Source organism: Alexandromys fortis, unplaced genomic scaffold (genome assembly GCF_014885135.2).
Source record: "Alexandromys fortis isolate MF-2015 unplaced genomic scaffold, M_Fortis_MF-2015_v1.1 scaffold_3, whole genome shotgun sequence".
Classification (NCBI taxonomy): domain Eukaryota; kingdom Metazoa; phylum Chordata; class Mammalia; order Rodentia; family Cricetidae; genus Alexandromys; species Alexandromys fortis.
In genome coordinates this window covers 1,889,834-1,911,193 of record NW_026067909.1, presented here as the reverse complement: position 1 = coordinate 1,911,193, position 21,360 = coordinate 1,889,834, and the positions used below count along the sequence as shown (strand labels likewise).

Below are 21,360 nucleotides of genomic sequence, written 5' to 3'. Positions count from 1 at the left end.
ACCTAAAATTGTGCCTGAGTCATTGGCAGAGCAGTATTGTAATTAATACATTTTTGTGTGTGATTATTTTGGTCCAGGCATAAATGAGCAGTCAGTCTCTCTCTCTCTCTCTCTCTCTCTCTCTCTCTCTCTCTCTCTCTCTCTCTCTCCTGTTAAAACCATAGCCCTTTTCTGCTGTTCTTTTAAAACCTTCTGCTACCTCATCCACTACCAAATCCATAACCATCACCATCAGGACTGCCTGACCTTCTTTCACCAAAACTGCTTCCTTTCATAGATCTATAATTTAATTGCTATTGTCCACTATAATTTCCAAAGTTATAGTTCCCATCACTGCCATAGTTACCTCCACCAAAATTTCCTCCTTCACTGTAACCATCATATCCTGCTCCTCCACCACCACCATATCCATCACCTTGTTTTCCATAGCCTGGTCCACCACCATAGCCTCCTTTACTTTTGTGACCAGAACCACCCCACCTCCAAATCCATTCTATCCACCATCACCACCTCCATAACTACCTCTGCTGCCGCCAACTCCACCACCATAGCCTCTTCTTCCACCAAGTTTCCACCATGACCAAAATTATCTCCACCACCTCCAAAGTTTCCTCCATGACCTATAAAGTTGCCAGATTTACCTCCACGAACTCTCTGTGGTCCCGCAGACTGCATCTCTTGTTTAGAGAGGGCCTTTTTCACTTCACAATTATGGCCACTAATAGTGTATTCTTTCTGAACAACAATTTTATTAACTGTGTCATGATTGTCAAAAATTACAGAAGCAAATCCTCTGGGTTTTTTTTTCACTCTGCCTGTCTTCCATAGCTTCTATGGTTTCAATCTTGTCATACTTTTCAAAGTAATCCCTCAGATTATATTCTCCTGTAACAAAGTTATTCTTCTTTAATGCACCAACAAATCTTTTCTTCCCTATTAAATGGGCACCAGGATTTTCAGAATCCTCTCTGGAAAAGGCTCTCTTTGGACACCACATGCCCATCAACCTTGTGTGGCCAAGAGCACACTACAGCATCCATCCCTTCAACATAAGAGTAGGTCACGAAACCAAAGTCCTCTGGAACGCTTTGTTTGGGGAATCTCTCGTTGCCACACAGTCTGTAAGTGTGCCCCATTTCTCAGAATGTTCTCTTGAGTTCTCATCTGTGGTTTCAAAGCTCAAACCACCAATAAACCGCTTCCTCAACTGCTCTGGTCCCTTTGGATCACGGCACTCCATTTTGAGACCAGATAGACTAAAGTTAAAGAGAAACAAGAGTCTAAGAAAATCTATGACTACCTGTGACCTCTCTCTACAGATGTGAACATACCCCCTCTGGACAGTTAATCTGAGGCCTTGCACAGTGGCTATAAAAGACAATGTCCTTCCAGGCCCCAGCATAAATTGTTTAAAATGAATTTGGGAGTCAGGGAAGGGTCGATGGTCTGTTTTGATTGCCAACCTGCCTAGATTCGGATACCACGGAAACAACCCTCTGTGTGTGGCTATGATTCAGTTAATTAAGGCGGCACCAGCCCGTGGGTTGGGGGTCCTAGACTGTATAAAATAGAAAAAGCAAGCTGAGCACAGACATTCATCTCTCTACTTCTTGACTACAGACACAGGTGACCATCTGTCTCAGGGTCTTGCCATTGTGACTCCCCCACCACAATGGACTGTACCCTCAAACTGGGAGCCAAGAGGAGCCCACTTCCCTTGAGTTACTTTTTGGTACCTAACACCAGGCTCGCCATTTGATGCCTGGTGTCTCCGAGGAAAACAGGTTGACTGTGGTGAAGCGGACAAAAGCTACAGGCAGAAGCTGGTGCTAAATGCTTTCTCAGCAGCAACTCCTTCGGGCCTCACAACCCAGAAAAGCAGGTGGCTCTTAAAATCCCCCACTTTCCAGAGAAGAAAACTGAGGCCCCGGTCTGCCTCGGGTCACACAGCTGGCATGGACATCTGGGTTTCAAAACTGGAACAGCCTTTTCTCCCCTGCTAGCCTGCTTCTTCTCAAGGGGGCTGCTCAGGAGGAGGCAGAGTTGGACCCCCGCCCTTTCCCTCAGTGAGGAGGTCTCTGAGGCCCTACGATTTCTCTGAGCTGGCTCATTACTGACCCTTGTGAGATTTCCCATGCTGAGCCAGGCAGCCAGCAAGCCCTGGATAGCTCTGCACACGTCTCCTTGGCAGAGGTTAGCTCTGAAGGCAGTGCGGGCCTCCGCATCCCAGCCAGCCTCCCGCTGGCGGGTTCATCCGAGCACAACTCTGCGCATCCAACCAATGAATAATAAATTTAATAATTAAAGAATAATTAATTACACCTGAAACTTCTCACTTGGGGGTACAATTAGCCTCTGGCTCCTTTAGAATGAGTTGCCAGTGACTAATGGTGCCCTCAAGGAAGCATTTGTAAGTACAGTTAATTGTGTGCAAAATTGAACCCACAAATACTTGCGAGCATAAAAATTATTCCCACAAAAACAGTTTGTTCAAAATCCAGCCCTTGGTTTTTAAAAAGAGCCCCGTGGCTGGTTCCATAGACCCAGGAAGATGTTGGAGGCCTGCGTGGGGGGCCGTCCTCCCCTGCACCAGGGTCACCTGAGGGCAGAGGCTCCAGGAGGCAGAAACTCAGGCAGTCACACAGCAGAGCAGGGCGTTGTGCAGAATTCGTAAGGAATTAATGAGAAGTTATGGGAAAGAGCCGAGCAGGATAAAGCAAGATTTAAGGGCAAACCTCCTGCTTTGTTCTTTCAAACTTCTCAGCCAAAGCCAAAACCCTCCGAAGTCAGGAGACTGGGTACCAGCTTCTTGTTCTCTCCGTCACCTGAAATACCCCTGTCTGTGGATGCTTTCCAGCATCCTGCCACAAAGAGTATGAGAAGGACACTGCACCTGCCCTGGGCACATCACTCTCTTACTCATCAGTGATGCTCCGGGACTCACAGTCACGGTTCTGAGTCCTCAGGTGGTCTCCAAGGAGCAAAAGAACTCAACTCCTCTCACCATCTGTTCCCAACACCTCTTGCTCAATATCCCACAATGTCCACTCCCAGCCTTACGCCCACACCACCTGCTGTTTCCTCTGCCCAACATGCCCTCCCAGATACTCACAATGCACACATGTATATACACTGAGCTCACAGACACATATAGATGCATATGAACAGACAGGTCTAGGGCAGTGCACATGTATATGAATGCATGTTCATACATACATGGAAACACACATGCTCATAGTCATACAAGCAGCTACATTTTTTTTTTTTTTTTGGTTTTTCAAGACAGGGTTTCTCTGTGGCTTTGAAGCCTGACCTGGAACTAGCTCTGTAGACCAGGCTGGTCTCGAACTCACAGAGATCCGCCTGCCTCTGCCTCCCGAGTGCTGGGATTAAAGGCATGAGCCACCACCGCCCGGCCAAGCAGCTACATATTTACAATGCCACATGTATATACTAAACCACAAATAAATGCATATAAACAGATATATGTTTGATGCATGTGTTTGAAACAATGCACATGTACATACATATTGCATGCTCATGCAGTGTGCTCATATACATGCATGCCAAGCTCCCAATATACACATACTTATGATACACATATATACTGAATGCAGAACATATATAAATGCATATGAATAGATATGTATAATCTAGTGCACACACGTAAAAACACTTATTCTCATAATCATACATGCAAACCCTTACATACATACATTTACAAGGCACATATGTATAAACATAGCATACACATATACACACACACATAATCTGGTACCCATATATACAGACACATAAATATGCATTCAGACATCCATTCTGACATACATATGTGTATTAGCCATCCATACTGACATTTGCACACATGTAAAAACAACAGGGTCACTTGAGTACAGAATTCACACTTATATACACACATTTGTCACATGTGTGACTTCCTCTTTTCTCAGATGGTACACCAATTTCCAAGACTGCAAGCTTTTCCTAACCACCCTCTCCCCTTAGATAAGTTCTCTCTCTCTCTCCTGGGCCACTCTCAGACCCGTCTTCCTGTGACCGACTGACTGCCCTCTTGTTTAGAAGCCCTTCATGACAGGATCTGGGGCCATCTCTTTGTACCCAGTGGCATCACAGTGCCCAGCACAAAGCAAATGTCCCTTAAATTTAGGGGCATAAATGACAAGAGAACAAGGAAGGATCGTGGGCCTGTGTGTCTGAGAATCCACATGGGCTTACTCTAGAACAGTGTCACAGGAAACACCTCGGCAGGAGTCACCTTCTGGAACTGCCCTCTTGAAGGCACAAAGCAAGGGAAACCCGCATTCATTTCCCCTCATTCAGGGACAGGTCTGCTCATAGTTCTCAGAAGACAGAAGCCACTGTCCTCAGCTCTGAGAATAGAGGAGTTTTTCAGACAACTCACACTTCCAGGAACAGCATCCTAAGCTGTGTGCATAGGGTCTGCCAGGCCAACAGACAGCCCCAGAGAGGGGACAAAACAGAAAGAACATTGGGTGGAGGTGAGGAGGGGAGCCTTCCAGGCAGAAGACAAAAGAGACCGGGTTGGAGGTTGAAGAGATGGCTCCATGCTTAAAAGCACCGGATGCTTTTCCAGAGGACCCGGGTTCGATTCCCAGCACCTACATGACAGCTCATAACCATCTATAACTCCAGTTCCAAGGGATCTGATACCTTCTGACCACTGAGGGCACCGGGTATACATGTGCTACACAGACATATATACAGGTAAAATACCCATAGACATAAAAATAAACAATTTGTTTAAGGATGGATATTGAGAAAGTAAGAGATGGCAAGAGATTCAGGGAGTTCGTTATATTGTGTGTGGCCTCGACGGCACGTGAGAAACGTTTTGTCACGGCCTGGTAGAAATGAACTGGGGAGCCACTGCAGACTCCAAAGGAGAGAAACACAGGCCAGAAGTTCCTCAACTCCAGCAGAGAAACTTGGACTCTGTCTGCTAGGGACCAGTAGGTACTTGACATTCTGTGTGTGCTCTTGTTATGCTGTGGAACCCTATCAGCCCTTCCAAACCTCACTCTGATGCCATGGCCTGGAAGAAGCCTATTTCCCACCAGGAACAAACATCACACCACTAGGAGGCATCTTAGAGCCTTTGGCTGTCCTGTCCTCACCTCAGGCACAGATTCCTTCACTATCTGTCCCAGGCCAATCAACATTTGGTGCCAACAAGGGTAAGGAAAAAATGTGGTCGGCCCAGGATGGCATTTGCTCTGCCTGCAGCCTCATGCCCAAAGATGCTTCACACACCCAGATGCTTGGTCCTGCTTCTTGTCATGCTGCTTCTTGAAGACAGGCATCCCTGGGGACATAAACATGTGTCCTGGGTCTCTGGTTAGAAGTCTGCATTCCTTTATCCGTTTTCTTCTTGGCAGTTTCTCAGAGTGTCACCCCATTGTCTTCTGATGCGGGGTGGGGGGGGGGGGTCCTGAGCATCTAGAAGCCCCTGGGAAGTCACGGCGGGGCAAAGCATCAGCGCTGTCTCTCGGTGGCAGATTCAGAACTCGAAGAAATTTTAATGAGTCCCAAGGAGGGGCTCAATTGCAAAATAAAACCAGTCACATAAGAAAGCCTGATACTTGGCCTGGGGGAGTTCTGTCCATTACAATTTTGCCTTGCAAGCACAAGGAATTGAGTTCAATCTCCAGAGACTATGTGTGGTAATTTGAATGTAATTGGCTCCTCATAAGCTAATAAGGAGTGGTACCCGTTAGGAGGTGTGGCCTTGTTGGAGGAAGTGAGTCACTATGGAGGTGGGCACTGAGGTCTCAAATATGTTCAAGGCACAGCCAGTGAGTCAGTTCACTTCCTGTGGATCAAGATGTAGGACTCTCGGCTCCTTCTCCAGCGCCATGTCTGCCTGTGTGCCACCATGCCCCATTATGACAACAATGAGAAAAAAACTCTGAAACTGTAAATACCCCATTAAATGTTTTCCTTTATAAAAGTTGTCGTGGTCACAGGGTGTCTGCACAGCAATAGAAACCCTCACTAGGGCAAACACACACACACACACACAAAGCTAGCCATGGTGACAAGCCCTAGTAATCCAGGCATCTGGGAGGGACAGAAAGAATGTAAGAGCTAGAGGAGGCTATGAATGGTTGTCTTCTGGATGTGGCATGGCCATTGCATCCTGCACTCACAGCAGCTACGGTTCCCTGCACCAGACCTATGTCCTATCAAGCCAGCATGGATGGGGAGGGGCTCATATGCCCCACTCCTAGCTGAGGACCAAACTTGGGTCTTCTGTAAGAGCGGGGAAACGCCGTTAACCACTGGGCTGCCTCATAGCACATGTTCTACCAACCCTTCCCCACTTAAGATTTCCCACAGCTCTTGTGAACAGAGCAAATGAGGCTTCACGGGCACAGGTGAGCGCCATTTGTCTGTGCCATGCTCCTGGCCTGGGTGACATGGTACAGACCAGGGCATTCTCCTGTCTGACCCTCCACATTTCAATTCTGAGCCTGTGTTGAAAGTCCTCCCTAATTAGGGGGCCCCTGGCTCCCTGTTGGGCTGACCTTTTGGGCCATGTTTCTAATTAGAGTCTTGGGCTGGCATTCTATTAACTGTAAAAATGGTGATTCTTAGATTGAGTTAATTGCTGGTATCTGTGTGCAATGGTCCCCGAAGATACTATACATTACAGTAAATAAACCTCGGGTCCGAATCCCGTGCTCACAGGCTTGATAAATGCTCTGTCATACCGATGGAAGCCCCAGTCATCTAGGCCCTCCCAAGCCCCCTCTGGGCAAGCTTTTCCAAAGGAAACTTATTAGAAGTAGCCTCCTGGTTCTCTTTTTTGTTTGTTTTTATTATTTTAAATTATGTATAGGGTGTGTGTGTACTCACATATGCACCGGAATACAGGTACCCGGAAGGCCAGAGACCATGGATACCTAGGAGTTGGAGCTGCAGACCATTGTGAGCAGCCTAACATGTGTGCCAGGTCCTCTGGAAGAGTAGTACATGTTTTGGTTTGTTTTTTTTTTTTTATTGCGGGAGTGGGAAGGTTCAAGACAGGGTTTCTCTGCTGCTTTGGCTCCTGTCCTGCAACTAGCTCTTGTAGACCAGGCTGGTCTCGAACTCACAGAGATCTGCCTGCCTCTGCCTCCCAAGTGCTGGGATTAAAGGCGTGCATCACCACTGCCTGCCTGTTGTACATGGTCTTAACTGCTGAGTCATCTATCTATCTATCTATCTATCTATCTATCTATCTATCTATCTATCTATCCAGCCAGCCAGCCTCTCTTTTGATTTTTCAAGAAAATAAAACAGCCAGGCAGATACAGTGATGCACACCTTTAATGCCAGAATGTGGGAGACAGAAATAGAAATGAGTAGATATCTGAGTTCAAAGCCAGCTTTATCTATTAATGAGTTCAAGGCAAGCAAGGGCTACACACACACAATGAGGATGTATATAAAAAAATAAGAGACAGAGAGAGAGAAGAAAAGCAACCAAAGGAAAAGAAAGAAAGAAAGAAAGAAAGAAAGAAAGAAAGAAAGAGAAGAAAAGCAACCATCAGACCTCCCAGCCAAGACTCCTCTTTGCAGACACATGTCAACAAACCAAGTAAGATATTGCAAATGATTTCCTCTGATCGTGATGGAAACGGCCACACATTGATAGTGGAGTGGCTCTAATCCATCCAAATCACTGGGAAGTATTTGGTAATAGAGTCAAGAACCTTAAAAAGGTCCACCTTGGTTTTTTCATAAAGTAAATGTTGTCTTAGTGACCTTTCTTGTTGTTGCAGAGGATCTGAGTTTGGGTCTCAGCACCCATGTCTTGTAATTTACAGCCTATAACTCTCTTCTGGCTTCCGAGGGCTCCTGAACTCATATGCACATACTCACAAGCAAACATACACATACATGCATGTAATTAAATAATTATAAGCAGTACAGTGGTGGCACATGTCTTTAATCCCAGCACTCAGGAGACAGAGGCAGGTGGATCTCTGTGAGTTGACCAGCCTGGTTTACAGAACGAGTTCCAGGACATCTAGGGTTGTTACACAGAGAAACATTGTCTTGAAAAACCCAAAATAATAATAAAAGGGCATGGTAGTGTACACCTTTAATCCCAGCACTCAGGAGGAAGAGGCAGGTGGATCTCTGTAAATCAAAGCCAGCCTGGTCTGCAGAGTGAGTACCAGGACAGCCAGAGCTGTTACACAGAGAAACCCTGTCTTCACAAAAGAAAGAAAGGAAGGAAGGAAGAAAAAGGAATGAGAGAAAAGATAATAACACTATGAACTTGATGTGGCAAATTAAACTCCAAGTTAAAAATAGACCTTCCCTGTCTCAAACTTCCTTCAGAATGATCACAGTCATTTTTTCCCCAGACTTGAAGTTTCTGCAATATCTACCAGGGGCTCCGGGCTCTGTGCTCCATTGTGGAAGTGGGATTGACTGCTTGTGAGGGAGCAGGCTTCTCTTCAAGTGTGTGGACAATGCAGTTATTCTCAGACAATACAGACGACTCCTTGGGCGCTCTCGGGCAGCACTCCAAGCCCAGTACCTCCTCTGTCAAAGCAGAAGCATCACCCCGCCTTCTCTGCTGCTGAATTGAGTCGGGAGTCTGAAAATGGACAGTCGTGACCACTTGCGGGAGAGTGTTCCCACTCAAGAGCATCGCCCTCTTCTGTCTGAAACATCAGGCACTCTGTCTTTTTGGGCCTCACTCCCGCAGTACGGACTCCAAGAGCCCCTGCTCCTCCTCTGGTCATGAGCTCAGCTCACATCCTCTCTGTCTGTGGGATGGCACGACCAAACACCCTGCATCCCCCAGAGCTAGGGGCTTTAAATGAGAAGGGCTTCCAGCCTGCCCTGCGGATGGGCGCCTTCTATTGATTCTCTTAAAAGCCAGGATCCTAAAAACGACATCTGGTGGGAGTGACTTAGGGAAAAGGTTGACAGTAACTACGCAATTTGCTTTGATTTTGTTCTCCTCTTTCAATTATAAAAGTAGTATGTGTTAAAGGTTCTTGTTTGTTTGTTTTTAATGAAAAATGGCTGGCAAGATGGCTCAGTATGTAAGTGCAATGGCTGCCAAGACAGATGACCTGAGTTCAGCCCTGGGGTTCTCGCATAGTAGAAGAAGAGAACTGAGACTTGTGGGTTGTAGTCTGGCCTCCGTAAGCAGGACAAGTGTGCTCAGGTGTACAGGCTCACACACCCCATCCCAAACACAAAAGGAACATATTATTTTAAAATTGCCGAAAGCTCTGGGAGGTGGTGGCTCATGCCTTTAATCCCAGCACTGGGGAGGCAGAGGCAGGAAGATCTCTGTGAGTTCAAGGCCAACCTGGTCTACAGAGTGAGTTCCAGGATAGGACAGACTCCAAAGTTACAGAAACCCCCTCCCCCCCCAAAAAAGTGGAAGCTACTCAACTTTCCCACTGTTATTTCCCAGAGTGTGGTAGTGATGGAATCTACTTGAATATTTGCTTTTATTATTCTCATTATTCTCTCCTTTAAAGTTTGTTATTTCCTGGCTGGGTATGATGGGTCATGTCATGTCTACAGTATCAGCACTCATGAAGCAGAGGCAGGAGGATCTCAAATTTGAAGTCACCTTGGCATGGCTTCATAGCGAATTTTGAGGCCAAAATTGCTTATGGTCAGCAAGATGGTTCAGCAGGATAAAGTACCTATCACCAAGTCTGACCGTCTGAGTTTGACTGTTGGGACGTACATGGTAGAAGGAAAGAAAAGGCTCCCAGAAACTGTCAACTGATGCACACACATGCACACACACACTACCGTGACAATAACTTAATCACTTATTTACATTACAAAACTCATATGAATTTATCTTAGAAAATAGAGACAAACACACAAGAATATATAAAGCTTAGTTCTAACCTGGATGCCCTTGTTCGTTTTCGATATAAGCCTTCCATTATATTTCTGTATGCACACACATGAAACATCCAAAGTTGGGGCCACATTATAATTCTGAGTTCCAATGTGTCTTTTCTTCTTTAATTTTGTTTATCATTTATTTTTATTTTATGTGTGTGAGTGTTTTGCCTACATCCGTGTGCACCACACGCATGCCTGGTACCTTCACAGGTCAGAGGAGGGCATCAGGAACCCCAGGAACTAGAGCTACAGCTGGTTGTGAGGTACCATGTGGATGCTGGAGACCAAACCCAGGTCCTCAGCAAGAGCATTTGGCGTGCTTCACCACTGAGCCATCCTTCCAGCCCCAAACTTAGCCGTCTTTTAGAAGCAAATTTATCCCACCAATCATCAGTGATGTTTCTCATTTTTCCTGTCTTCTGTTAGCTGGTGTGTTACGTTTTTTGCTTGTGTAACCTTAAGATGCCTCGTACAAGTAAAATTATATGGTGTTAGTTCCCCTGGGATTGACGTGTTTCACTTAATGTCTTCTCGGTCCATCCACATTGTCACGAATTACAGTATCTCCTCTTCCTTCTTATCCTTCATCCCTTCTTCCCCTTCTCCACTTCTATCTCCCCCTCCCCTCCTCCCATGGTTTTCCTTTTCTCCCTTCTTCTGTACTTCTCCTCTTTCTCCTTCACTCTCCCTTCTCATCTTCTACCTCACCTCCTCTTCACTTTTTTCCCTGTCCCTCCATCTCCTCCTCTCATTCCTCCCCTTTACCTCAACCGTTGCCTCCATCTTTTCCTTTTCCTCCATCTCCTCCTCCTCTTCCTCCATCTCCTCCTCCTCTTCCTCCATCTCCACCTCATCTTTCCTCTCCTCCTTCAACTAGGCTCTGTAGAGCCCAAACTGGCCTAAGGTCATGATCTACCTTCTTCTGCCCCCTTCGCAATGCTGGGATTCCAACATGTGCCACCATGCCCAGCTTGGATTTCCTAGTTTTTAAAGACTTCTTGATATTTTGTTGCATGTTTAATACTACATTCTGTTTCTCTCTTAATCTGTCCACGGCCATTTGGGTTGTTTGCACTCCCTTGGTTATGGTAGAAAATCCTACAGTGAGCACACACAAGTATACAAATAGCTCTTGGAATACTGCTTTGAATTTCCTTAGCTATATACCCAGAAGCTGGAGTTCTGGATCGTATCATAATTTTATTTTTAATCTTTTGAGAAGCCTCCATCCTGTTTCTGTGGAGGCTGCACCATTTGGCACTTCCACCCACAGTGCACTGGGGTTCCCTACAGTTTCTCCACATTGTCAACGCTTTTTTCCCCCCTAGTTCTTTTGATGGGTGTTGGGGAAGAAATCTGAGTAGTTTTTTGTCTCATTATTTTTAATTTGTGAAACACTCTGGTGATGTGGAACTCTATATATCCCTTACTGGCCTTCATGGTAATCCCCCTGCCTCCACCTCTTGAGTGCCAGGACTATGCTGACCTTACTGTAGTTTGCATTTGCATTTTATTGGTGGTTTTTGCTGATGCTGAGCATACTTTCATTGGCTGGCTGACCATCTTTCAGCCTCTTTTTTTCTTTGCAGGTACGTGTGATGTGGGTGTGGGTGTAGTGTGCATGTGTGCATATGCATGTTGGAGTGGGGAGGCTCATGTGTGTATACAGGTATGTGTGGAGGGTGTTCCTCCTGGCTCGCTTGTACCCAGAGCTCATCAATTCAACTAGTCTAGCTGGCCAGCTTGCTGAGGGGGTTCCCTGTCTCCACTTCCAAGTGCTGGAAGTACAGGTGGGTTGGCACGCCTGCTTGGCATTGCCATGGGTGCTAGACTAGAACTCGGGTCCTCAACAAGTGTTGTGCAAATGGAGCCATCTCCCCAGCCCTAAGCGCTTATTGTTTTTCTTCTCTTGTTGTTCTTTCTTGAGATAGGGTCTTATTATGGACCACCCCCGTGCCCGATTCTAGTTTCCTTTTTAGAAAGAAACTTACTATATTATTATCCAGGCTGTTCTCTAATTTTTAGGTTCCCGCTATCCTTTTGCCTCTGCCTCCCAAGTGGCTGGGACTGCAGGTGCTCAACATCACCTCAAAACTCAAATGGTTTTTTTTTTGTTTGCTTGTTTGTTTAATTGGTTTTTCGAGGCAGGGTTTCTCTATGTAGCCCTGGCTATCCCAGAACTCGCTTTGTAGACCAGGCTGGCCTCAAACTCACAGAAACCCACCTGCCTCTGTTTCCCAGGTGTTGAGATGTAAGGCATGTGCCACCAGACCAGACCATTTTATAGTTTTTCTGTTCTATCAACTGCCTTGCTTTTGAGTTTTACCATTAAGATTTAAATGACCTTTGGATCTGGCAGAAGCAACTGGCTGAGGAGCCCTGGCTTCCTTTCTCCAGGTTCCTCTGCCTCCAACGACGCCCATTGTCTTGCTCTGCTATTCCTACTAGCTCTTCCAGAGTACAGTGAGAAACGGACCTTAAGTAATAGGAGGTCATTTGCAAGTGTTGTTCTGTTTCCCTGAGCACAGCTGCTCCCTGTTAATAAATGAAACTGATTGAAAACTCTTTGGGAACCCTCAGGAGTAGGCAGAGTTGGACTGTCTGTTCCCAGCCCCCAGTGGTGACTAATGAAAGCAAGAAAATGACCCCTGGTCAGCCTGACAGCCCTCCTAAGGGGCGCTCTTTGAAAAGCGAGGGTTTCATCATTCCTCCATGTGTGCCTTCCCATGGGATGGAAAGTTGTGACCACCTTGACGCCCAGACACTCCACAGAGAGCTGCTTCAACCTTCTCGTCAGTGAGCCACTCTCCAGGCAGAACCACCAGGCCTTCCCTCATGACACCTCAGAAGTGACAAGGACTGGCGAGGTCGCGAGTCCTCATGAGTGATTCTTTTTACTTTTTTAAATATTTTACTTTTATGTGCACTGGTGTTTTTTGCCGTGAGTGTTAGGTCCCCTGAAACTGGAGTTACAGGCAGGCATGAGTTGTCATGTGGGTGCTGGATATTGAACCTAGGTCCTCTGGAAGAGCAGACAGCGCTCTCAATTGCTAAACATTTCTCCAGCCCCTCTTGGTTTAGTTTGTTTTAAAATATATGCATTTGGGGAAGGGGCAGACGTGCCACAGTGAGTATGTGGAAGTCAGAAGACAACTTATGGGAGTTGGGTTTTTGTTTGCTTGTTTGTTTTTCAAGATAGGGTTATGTCTGTATATAGCCCTGAGTATTCTCCTGGAACTCATTCTGTAGACCAGGCTGGCCTTGAACTCAGTGATCTGCCTGTCTCTGCAGCCCAAGTGCTGGGATAAAAGGCTCATGCCACCACTGCTGACCAGGCCATGGGCTTGAGGAGGACCACCCCTCAATGTGTTGTTATCAGCAGACCTACTTCGTGTCTGGTTCAGTCCAAATTTATTATGAAAAAGCATATAAACTGTATTATGGATATTCTTTAAAGATTTATTTATTTATACAGTATTCTGCCTGTAGGCCAGAAGAGGGCACCAGATCTCATTATAGGTGGTTGAGAGCCACCATGTGGTTGCTGGGAATTGAACTCAGGACCTCTGGAAGAACAGTCAGTGCTCTTAACTGCTGAGCCATCTCTCCAGCCCCCAGGATATTCTTACCAAATATACACCATGTGTGAGGAATTGGGTGTCACGAAGGACCCCAATAGGATACAAAGACAAACCCCAACAGAATACTCTGAAGAGAAAAAAAAAAAACACCACAAGGTAGCCTGCGGCTCTGCTCACTCTTAGGGCCCAAGGGCAAGAAAAGACTTTCTAGGACTCCAGAAAGGCCTGTGGGTAGTGTCAAAAGGATGCCTGCGGGAATGGATTCAGGCTCCTGCAACCAGAGGAATGAACCTTGAGAACAGGTGAAGAAGTTAAAAGGCCAAGTGTTGTGTTTTCATTCATACAAAAGGCAAAGGGACAGTCGGGCCGGGCAGTGGTGGCGCAGGCCTTTAATCCCAGCACTTAGGAGGCGGAGGCAGGCAGATCTCTGTGAGCTCAAGGCCAGCCTGGTCTACAAGAGCTAGTTCCAGGACAGGCTCCAAAGCTACAGAGAAACCCTGTCTCGAAAATCCAGGGAAAAAGAAGGCAAAAGGACAAAAGGTAGATTCATGGATGCTGGGAGATACGGAAAAAGGAAGGCTAGGGACTACTGACAAGTTCTTTTTATATATATATTTTTTATTTATTTGTTATGTATACAGTGTTCTGTCTGTGTGTATGTCTGCAGGCCAGAAGAGGGCACCAGACCCCATTACGGATGGTTGTGAGCCACCATGTGGTTGCTGGGAATTGAACTCAGGACCTTTGGAAGAGCAGGCAATGCTCTTAACCACTGAGCCATCTCTCCAGCCCTACTGACAAGTTCTTTGAGGGTGACAAAAATGTCCTGGAATTGGGGCTGGAGAGATGACTTGGTGGTTAAGAGCACTTGCTGCTCTTGCAGAAGACAGGCGCTCAGTTGCCAGCTTCCACATAGCCGTTCACAACATCTATGACTCAAGTGCCAGGGATTCTGACACCCTCTTCTGACATATAAGGGCACTGTACACATACGGCACTGTTGTGGGTTGGTTTTTGGTTTGTTTGCATTTTGTTTTTTGTTTTTTTCAAGGCAGTGCTACTATGTGTAACAGCCCTAGCTGTCCTGGAACTACCTCTGTACATCAGGCTGGCCTCGAACTCACAGAGATCACCTGCCTCTGCCTCCTAAGTGCTAGGATTAAAGGTGTGTGCCACCACTGCCTGACTCCTTCCTTCCTTCTTTTATTTGGTTCAGTTTGGTCTTTTGGGACAAGATCTTGCTATGTGGCCCTAGCTGGCCTAGAACTTGCTGTGTAGACCAGGCTGGGCTCCTCAAACTTGTAACAATCCTCCTACCTCTCTCTCTAGAGTGTTAGAATTACAAGCCTGTACCACCATGTTTGGTTAAGCCGTAGTTTCTACATCTGTAAAATGGGAACCGTTTTCAGCTGGGCATAGCAGTACACACTTGCTTGATCCCAGCACTTGGGAAGCAGTGGCAGGAGGATCTCTGTGAGTTCTGGTCTACATAGCAAGTTCCAGAACAGCCACAGTTACATGAGAGCCTGTCTTGAAAACAAACAACCAAAAAGAAAAGAGAAGGACTAGTTTTCTTTTTGAATCTTGGATGTCATGTATCCCAGGTTTGCTTCAAACCCACTATGTAGCCAACCATCGTGTCTCGTGTAATCCAGGTGCTTGGATTACAGGCATGCACCGCCACCACACCCAGCTTATGTTTCTATACCAGGTACTGAACCCGAGACCATGCACTCTGAGCAGGCACCCATCCCCCTGAACTACAATCCCCATCCCTCCATCTTCTCATTTCATTTGCTTGATTTAAATGTAGTTATTTATTATTATGGTGTCTACATATGCATGCTGTGGGAGGCGGCACGCGTGAAGGTTCACACGTGGCGGTTAGAAACCACTTCGTGGAATCAGTTCTCTCCTCCCTCGTTTCCGTGGGTTCTGGAGATTGGTCTCAGGCCACCAGGCTTGCGCAGCAAACGCTTTCTCCTGCTGAGCCTCATCATTAGCTCATCCTTACAGAGAGAGAGAGGGAGGCCCGCAGAGAGCCATGCACCACGTGGTCAGAAGAAAACTGGGCGAGTCGGGAAAAGATCTCAGTTTTGCCGTCTGAGTGCCCCCACGAAAGCATTCGGCAGTGGCCCCCGTGTTTATGTCTGCCTTGGGCAGCCCAATCAGATTACAGATGGGACGAGAGCAAAGGCCTCAAAACCAGGTTGTGCTATGCATACAGCAGGTGTTAATAAGTGCTCCTGGGTGCACTTGTGAGTTACTGCCTTTGCCTAATGGACCAGGAGCTCCTCAGGGGCTAAGTCTGTGCCGGATTCCTCTTTGCTTTGCCAGTGCCTGGCATAGGCGCCTGGCATAAATAAAGTGTTTAATAAATGTTTTATATGTATTAATAATTAACACCTGAGGCTATTTATAAATATCTCTGTGGGAAAAGCCCAGTTGGGATTGTGGCCTGTATCAAAAGTTAAATTCTCAGCTCATTTACCAAAGGCTGTGTCAACACAGGCTTAGGATCTCCCCAAGAAGCCTAGCTTTGTTTAGAGTGATACAGTAGTGTCAATATTGTCCATTTAAGGGAACCATTTTATTTTAAGTAATTTCCATTTTTCATCTCTGGTGAGCAGAATGCGGTGAGGGTCAGGTTCTAACTCCTGGCCCATATTTGGAAACAGAGTCTTGGCAGCAGTAACCAAGTTCAGGTGAGGTATTTCTGAATTAGTAGGGAACCTCAAGCTGGAACTGGTGATCATCTAAGGGGAGAAAAACAAGATGCCAACACAAACCCAGGTAAGTGGTCACATGACACAGGCAGGTACTGGAACAGTGTGTCCACAAGCTGCAAGGGCACGACAGACAGACGGATGGATGGATGGAGGCAGGAAAGATCTTCCCTGGGCTTTCAAAAGGAGAACCATAGAGACCTCCGACAGTGTTTCTTGCTTCGGGAACTGGAAGATAATAAAGATCTGTTGATTTAGGCACACGGTTTTGCTACCTCGTTACCCAGGAATAAGCACAAGGACCCTAGGGCTAGACTACGCTGGGAGTTCCGAGAAGTGCACAGAACACATTCCAGAACCATCTCTCTAAAGGGCGAGAGCCCCCAGCCCCCCACCTTTGCTCACGGGCTTCCCTCCTGTCCATTACCTCCCTGTGCTTCAAGACAGTCAGAGGGGTGAGTGGGTGGCATCATCTGGCACTAGAGGTGGATAAAGCCAAACGTAGAATGTGGGGCTACCCTATGCTACAGGTATCTGCTGAGGTGTGAAGGGGGTGAGCGTCCACCCAGCTGTTCACTGCACCTGCTGCGGAAATCACAGGTAGGCCAGACAGTTACGGAGGGGAGCAGGAGCCACGGAGTTACAGAGTCAGCAGCGAAAGAAAATACCAGACTCTTCTTAGTAACTATTAATCATTTTTGTTTCGGAGGGAATTATTGAGACAGGCTCTCCCTAAGTAGCCCCGGTCATCCTTCTATTTGCCATGTAGTCTAGGTTAGCCTCACATTTAGGTGCCTGCTTCTGCCTCCCATGTGGGGGAATTACCACCGTTGGGGACTAAGAATTTCAAGACAGTAGTTGCAGGGCATTAAAGCAAACACGGGGTATTTCTAAGAATGGGGCTCCGTGCACTTACATAGGCAGAGCCCAGGGGAGCTTGCTCTAAGCACCGTGCACCCCACGTCATGCTGATGCTTCACACACGCAGTGAATGGTGGCATTACCAGCTGGAGCCTAGTTTGCACAACGTTCCTCTGCAGTAGGAATGGATTTGGAGAGGTGGATGTTGTTTCTCAGCTAAGGAGACCCCAGACTGATACTGGGACTTGTATGTAATAGCTGAGAATCACCTGGAACCTAAATTACACAACATTCAAATTATTTTTTTTTTTTTTTGAGACTCTTTATATAGTCGTGGCTGTCTTGGAACTCACTATGCAGACCCGGCTGACCTCAAATTTACTGAGACCCGCTTGCCTCTGCCTCCCAAGTGCTTGGATGAAAGGTGTGGAACACCATTCCCAGCTCACAGTACTCAATTATTGTGCAAGGGTTTTCCCCAAAACCTCAGTTCTGTGTGAACACGGAGGTTCAATTTTCCTGCCCGTCCCCTCTGACATCCGTGCTCACAAACCTACCTGACAAGCAGCTGGTATTTAGCATGGGCTCAGCTTCTGCTGCCTTATTCAATACATGTCTGTCCAAATGCTACAATTATCTTATAATGTCTTTTTTTCCATTCATAGGAAGTTTGAAATGAATGGTCTGGGGACTGGGGCTGTAGCTCAGTGGACAGAATGCATAGCTACCATGCACCACACAAATCAGACTTAGCAGCAAACTCATTGGAATCCCTGCTCTTGGGATGTGGAAGCAGAAGAATCAGAAATCCAGGTCAGCCTATTAAGAAATGTGCTTAAAAATGAGGAGGCCAAAGAGAAGGCTCAGTGGTTAGGAGCACTGTTGCTTTCATAGAGGACCAAGGTTCCAGCCACATGGCAGTTTATAAACATCTGTAACTCCAGTTCTAGAGGACCTGACACACTCTTTTGACCTCCACAGACACCAAGCATCTACATGGTGTGCATATATACCTGTAGACAGGCACCAGACATGCATGTAGTGCACATGCATACATACAGACAAAACGCCAACAAACAAGGAGAAGAGGACAGGGGAATATGCTTTCAGATTGCTGACTTTGCATTTTTCCTCTTGTCCAGGCAGTACTTTCTATGGAGCCTGGAGAAGGGCAACTCCATTCCTGAACTCTTGGCTCAGAACTAGAGCCACCTACATCTTGCAAAGAAAAGTAAGAAGAAGGCACAAGGCTGCTGGGCGGTGGTGGAGTATACCTTTAATCCTAGCACATGGGAGACAGAGGCAGGTGGATCTCTATGAGTTCAAGGCCAGCCTGGTCCACAGAGCAAGTTTCAGGACAGCCAGAGCTATTACACAAAGAAATTTTGTCTCTATGGGACACCGAGAAAGGCATTCAGAAGTCTACTTTATCTAGTATTTAAACTCAATTCTCAAACCAGCTGAGGTGCAAGAACTTGAAAGGATTAAGGACTTCTTTCCAAACCAGGTCTACCCTCTGTGGCTGAGGGATCTTAGGCAAAACACTTCATGCTCTAAACCAGACATGGTGGCACAGGCCTGTCATCCCAGTACTCAGAAAGTAGACATGAATAATTCTTTAAATGCATTAAGAACTTTAGGGATGCCAGGTGGTGGTGGCGCATGCCTTTAATCCCAGCACTCGGGAGGCAGAGGCAGGCAGATCCCAGTGAGTTTGACTACAAAGCAAGTTGCAGGACAGCCAGGACTGTAACACAGAGAAATCCTGTCTCAAAAAAACAAACAAACAAACAAAACAAAAAATAAAAGGGAAGAAAAAGAAAGAAAGAAAAAGAATTTTAGGGAGCTGGAGAGATGGCTCTGCAGTTAAGAGCACTGGCTACCCTCCCAATAGGACCCGGGTTCAATTCCCAGCACTCACAAGGTAGCTAACACCTCCTAGGGATCCAGCACCTTTTTCTGGCCCCCATGGAAACTAGTCATATACACGGTATACAGGTAGACATTCAGGCAAAACATTGTACACATAAATACAAATAACTCTTTAAAAATAACAAAACAATTTAGGGGTTAGGAATGTAGCTCAGTTGGTAGACTGTTTGCCAATCAACCTGAGACCAAGCCCAGCACTGCATAAACTGGTTATGGTGGTTTATGCCTATAATCCCAGCACTAGGGGGTGGTAGAGGCAGGAGGATCAGAATTCAGAGTTCATTCTCAGCCACACAGCAAGTTAAAGGCCGGCCTAGGCTACGTGAGTCCGTGTCCCGGCAACAGCAGAATCAAATGGGGACCTTCTGAAGCATGCATTACTAAGTCTCACGTGTTAGGATGCATGCAGGCATCTGTACTGGCCTGCCCTTAAGATCTCTGAGTTTGAGGCCGGCCTGGTGTACAGAGTGAGTTCCAGGGCAACCAGGGCTGCACAGAGAAACCTTTTCTCTACCCTTCCCCGACGAAAGAAGGAAAGGAAGAAAGAAAGAAAGAAAGAAAGAAAGAAAGAAAGAAAGAAAGAAAGAAAGAAAGAAAGAAAGAAAGAAAGTAAGTCAGTCAGTCCAGCCTGGGTCCGACACAGAGCTGGCAAGGTCCATCAATGTGCTGTGTTATATAGCAGTGTTTCAGTGCGTCTATTTTTCTGCAAGTTACACTACAGATTCATTCATGTCTGTGGATCTGCGTGGTTGTTTTTTGTTTGTTTGCTTTTGGTTTTTCGAGACAGGGTTTCTCTATGTACTCTTGGCTGTTCTAGAACTCACTCTGTAGAACAGGTTGGCCTTGAACTCACAGAGATCCACCTGCCTCTGCCTCCAGAGTGCTGGGATTGAAGATGTGCACCACCGCCACACCTGGCCTGTGTTTTTTTTTTTTTTTTAACAAATGATTTATGTAGTATGTGCTGAATAACTTGGATCTCCTTTCATATATGATTTTTTTTTTTTTTTTGGTTTTTCGAGACAGGGTTTCTCTGTGGCTTTGGAGGCTGTCCTGTAACTGGCTCTTGTAGACCAGGCTGGTCTCGAACTCACAGAGATCCACCTGCCTCTGCCTCCCAAGTGCTGGGATTAAAGGCGTGCGCCACCACCGCCCGGCCATATGTGATTTTTTTTAATAACTTGGATCTTATGGATTTTTTTCTTTTTGTTTTTTTTTGAGACAGGGTTTCTCAGTAGCTAAGAAGCCAGTCCTGGAACTCACTCTGTAGACCAGGCTGGCCTCGAACTCACAGAGATTCGCTTGCCTCTGCCTATCGAGTTCTGGGATTATGCGCTACCACTGCCTGCCTGGTTTGGATCTCACATTCAATGAGTGATATACCCTTTTACCCAATCTATCTTTCCAAACGTCCATCTACCCATCCAGGCCATTCACTCATCCATCCACTTACCCATCTACCCACCCGCTCCTCTAACCTTCTACCCATGCATCATCCATCCATCCATCCATCCATCCATCCATCCACTCATCTGTCTATCCCTCTGCCTTTTCCCATACCCACACATCCATCAACCCTCCCACCCATCCAAGCAATATCCCAAGTGCCTCTGAGGGGCCAGACCTACTAACAGATGAAATCATCCTAGTATTTCATGCTTGCAAACCAGTGGGAACTGGGAAGAAGGCTCAGTAGGTAAAGCACAAGTGTGAAGACGTGAGTTCAGGTCCCCAGCAGCCTCAGAAAACAGCCAGACGTGGTAGTGTGTGTCTGTAATCCTGGTGCTGCTATAGCAGGAAGAGAAGAAGATATAAGAGTCCCTGGAAGCCACGGGCTGGGCTGCCAGAGCAAAATGAGATCATACTTTAGTGCTGCCCCCTAAAAGAGTTTTTTTTTTTCTAAATATAATTGTATGTTACAATGTATATTACAATTGTATATTTACAATGCCTTTTCAAACACCACTAACCATCCCTCTCCCACAGCAAGCACCGAAAGGGTTTGTGGCTTCATTGAAAATAGCACTAGAAGGCGGGTGGTGGTGGTATATGCCTTTAATTCTGGTACCTGGGAGGCAGAGGCAGACGGATCTCTGATTTCAAAGCCAGCTTGGTCTACAGAGTGAATTCCAGTATAATCAGTGCGAAAACTAAAGCCAATAATAATAATAAATAGAAAAGAAAAAGAAAGGATTAAAGACAGACAGATGGAAAGAAAAAGATAGAAAGAAAGAAGGGAAGGAGGAAAGAAGGGAGGGAGGGAGGGAGGGAGGGAGGGAGGAGGGGGGGGGGGAGGGGGGGAAGCGGGAGGGGAGGGGGGGGGGGGGGGGGGGGGGAGGGAA

At 46.5% G+C, this 21,360-nt stretch overlaps 1 pseudogene; it reads right to left on the bottom strand.

Annotated features, from left to right (window-relative positions):
- Positions 1-293: 293 nt before the first annotated feature.
- Positions 294-1,240, bottom strand: LOC126498482 (heterogeneous nuclear ribonucleoprotein A3-like; annotated as a pseudogene).
- Between the last annotated feature and the right edge of the window lie 20,120 nt (positions 1,241-21,360).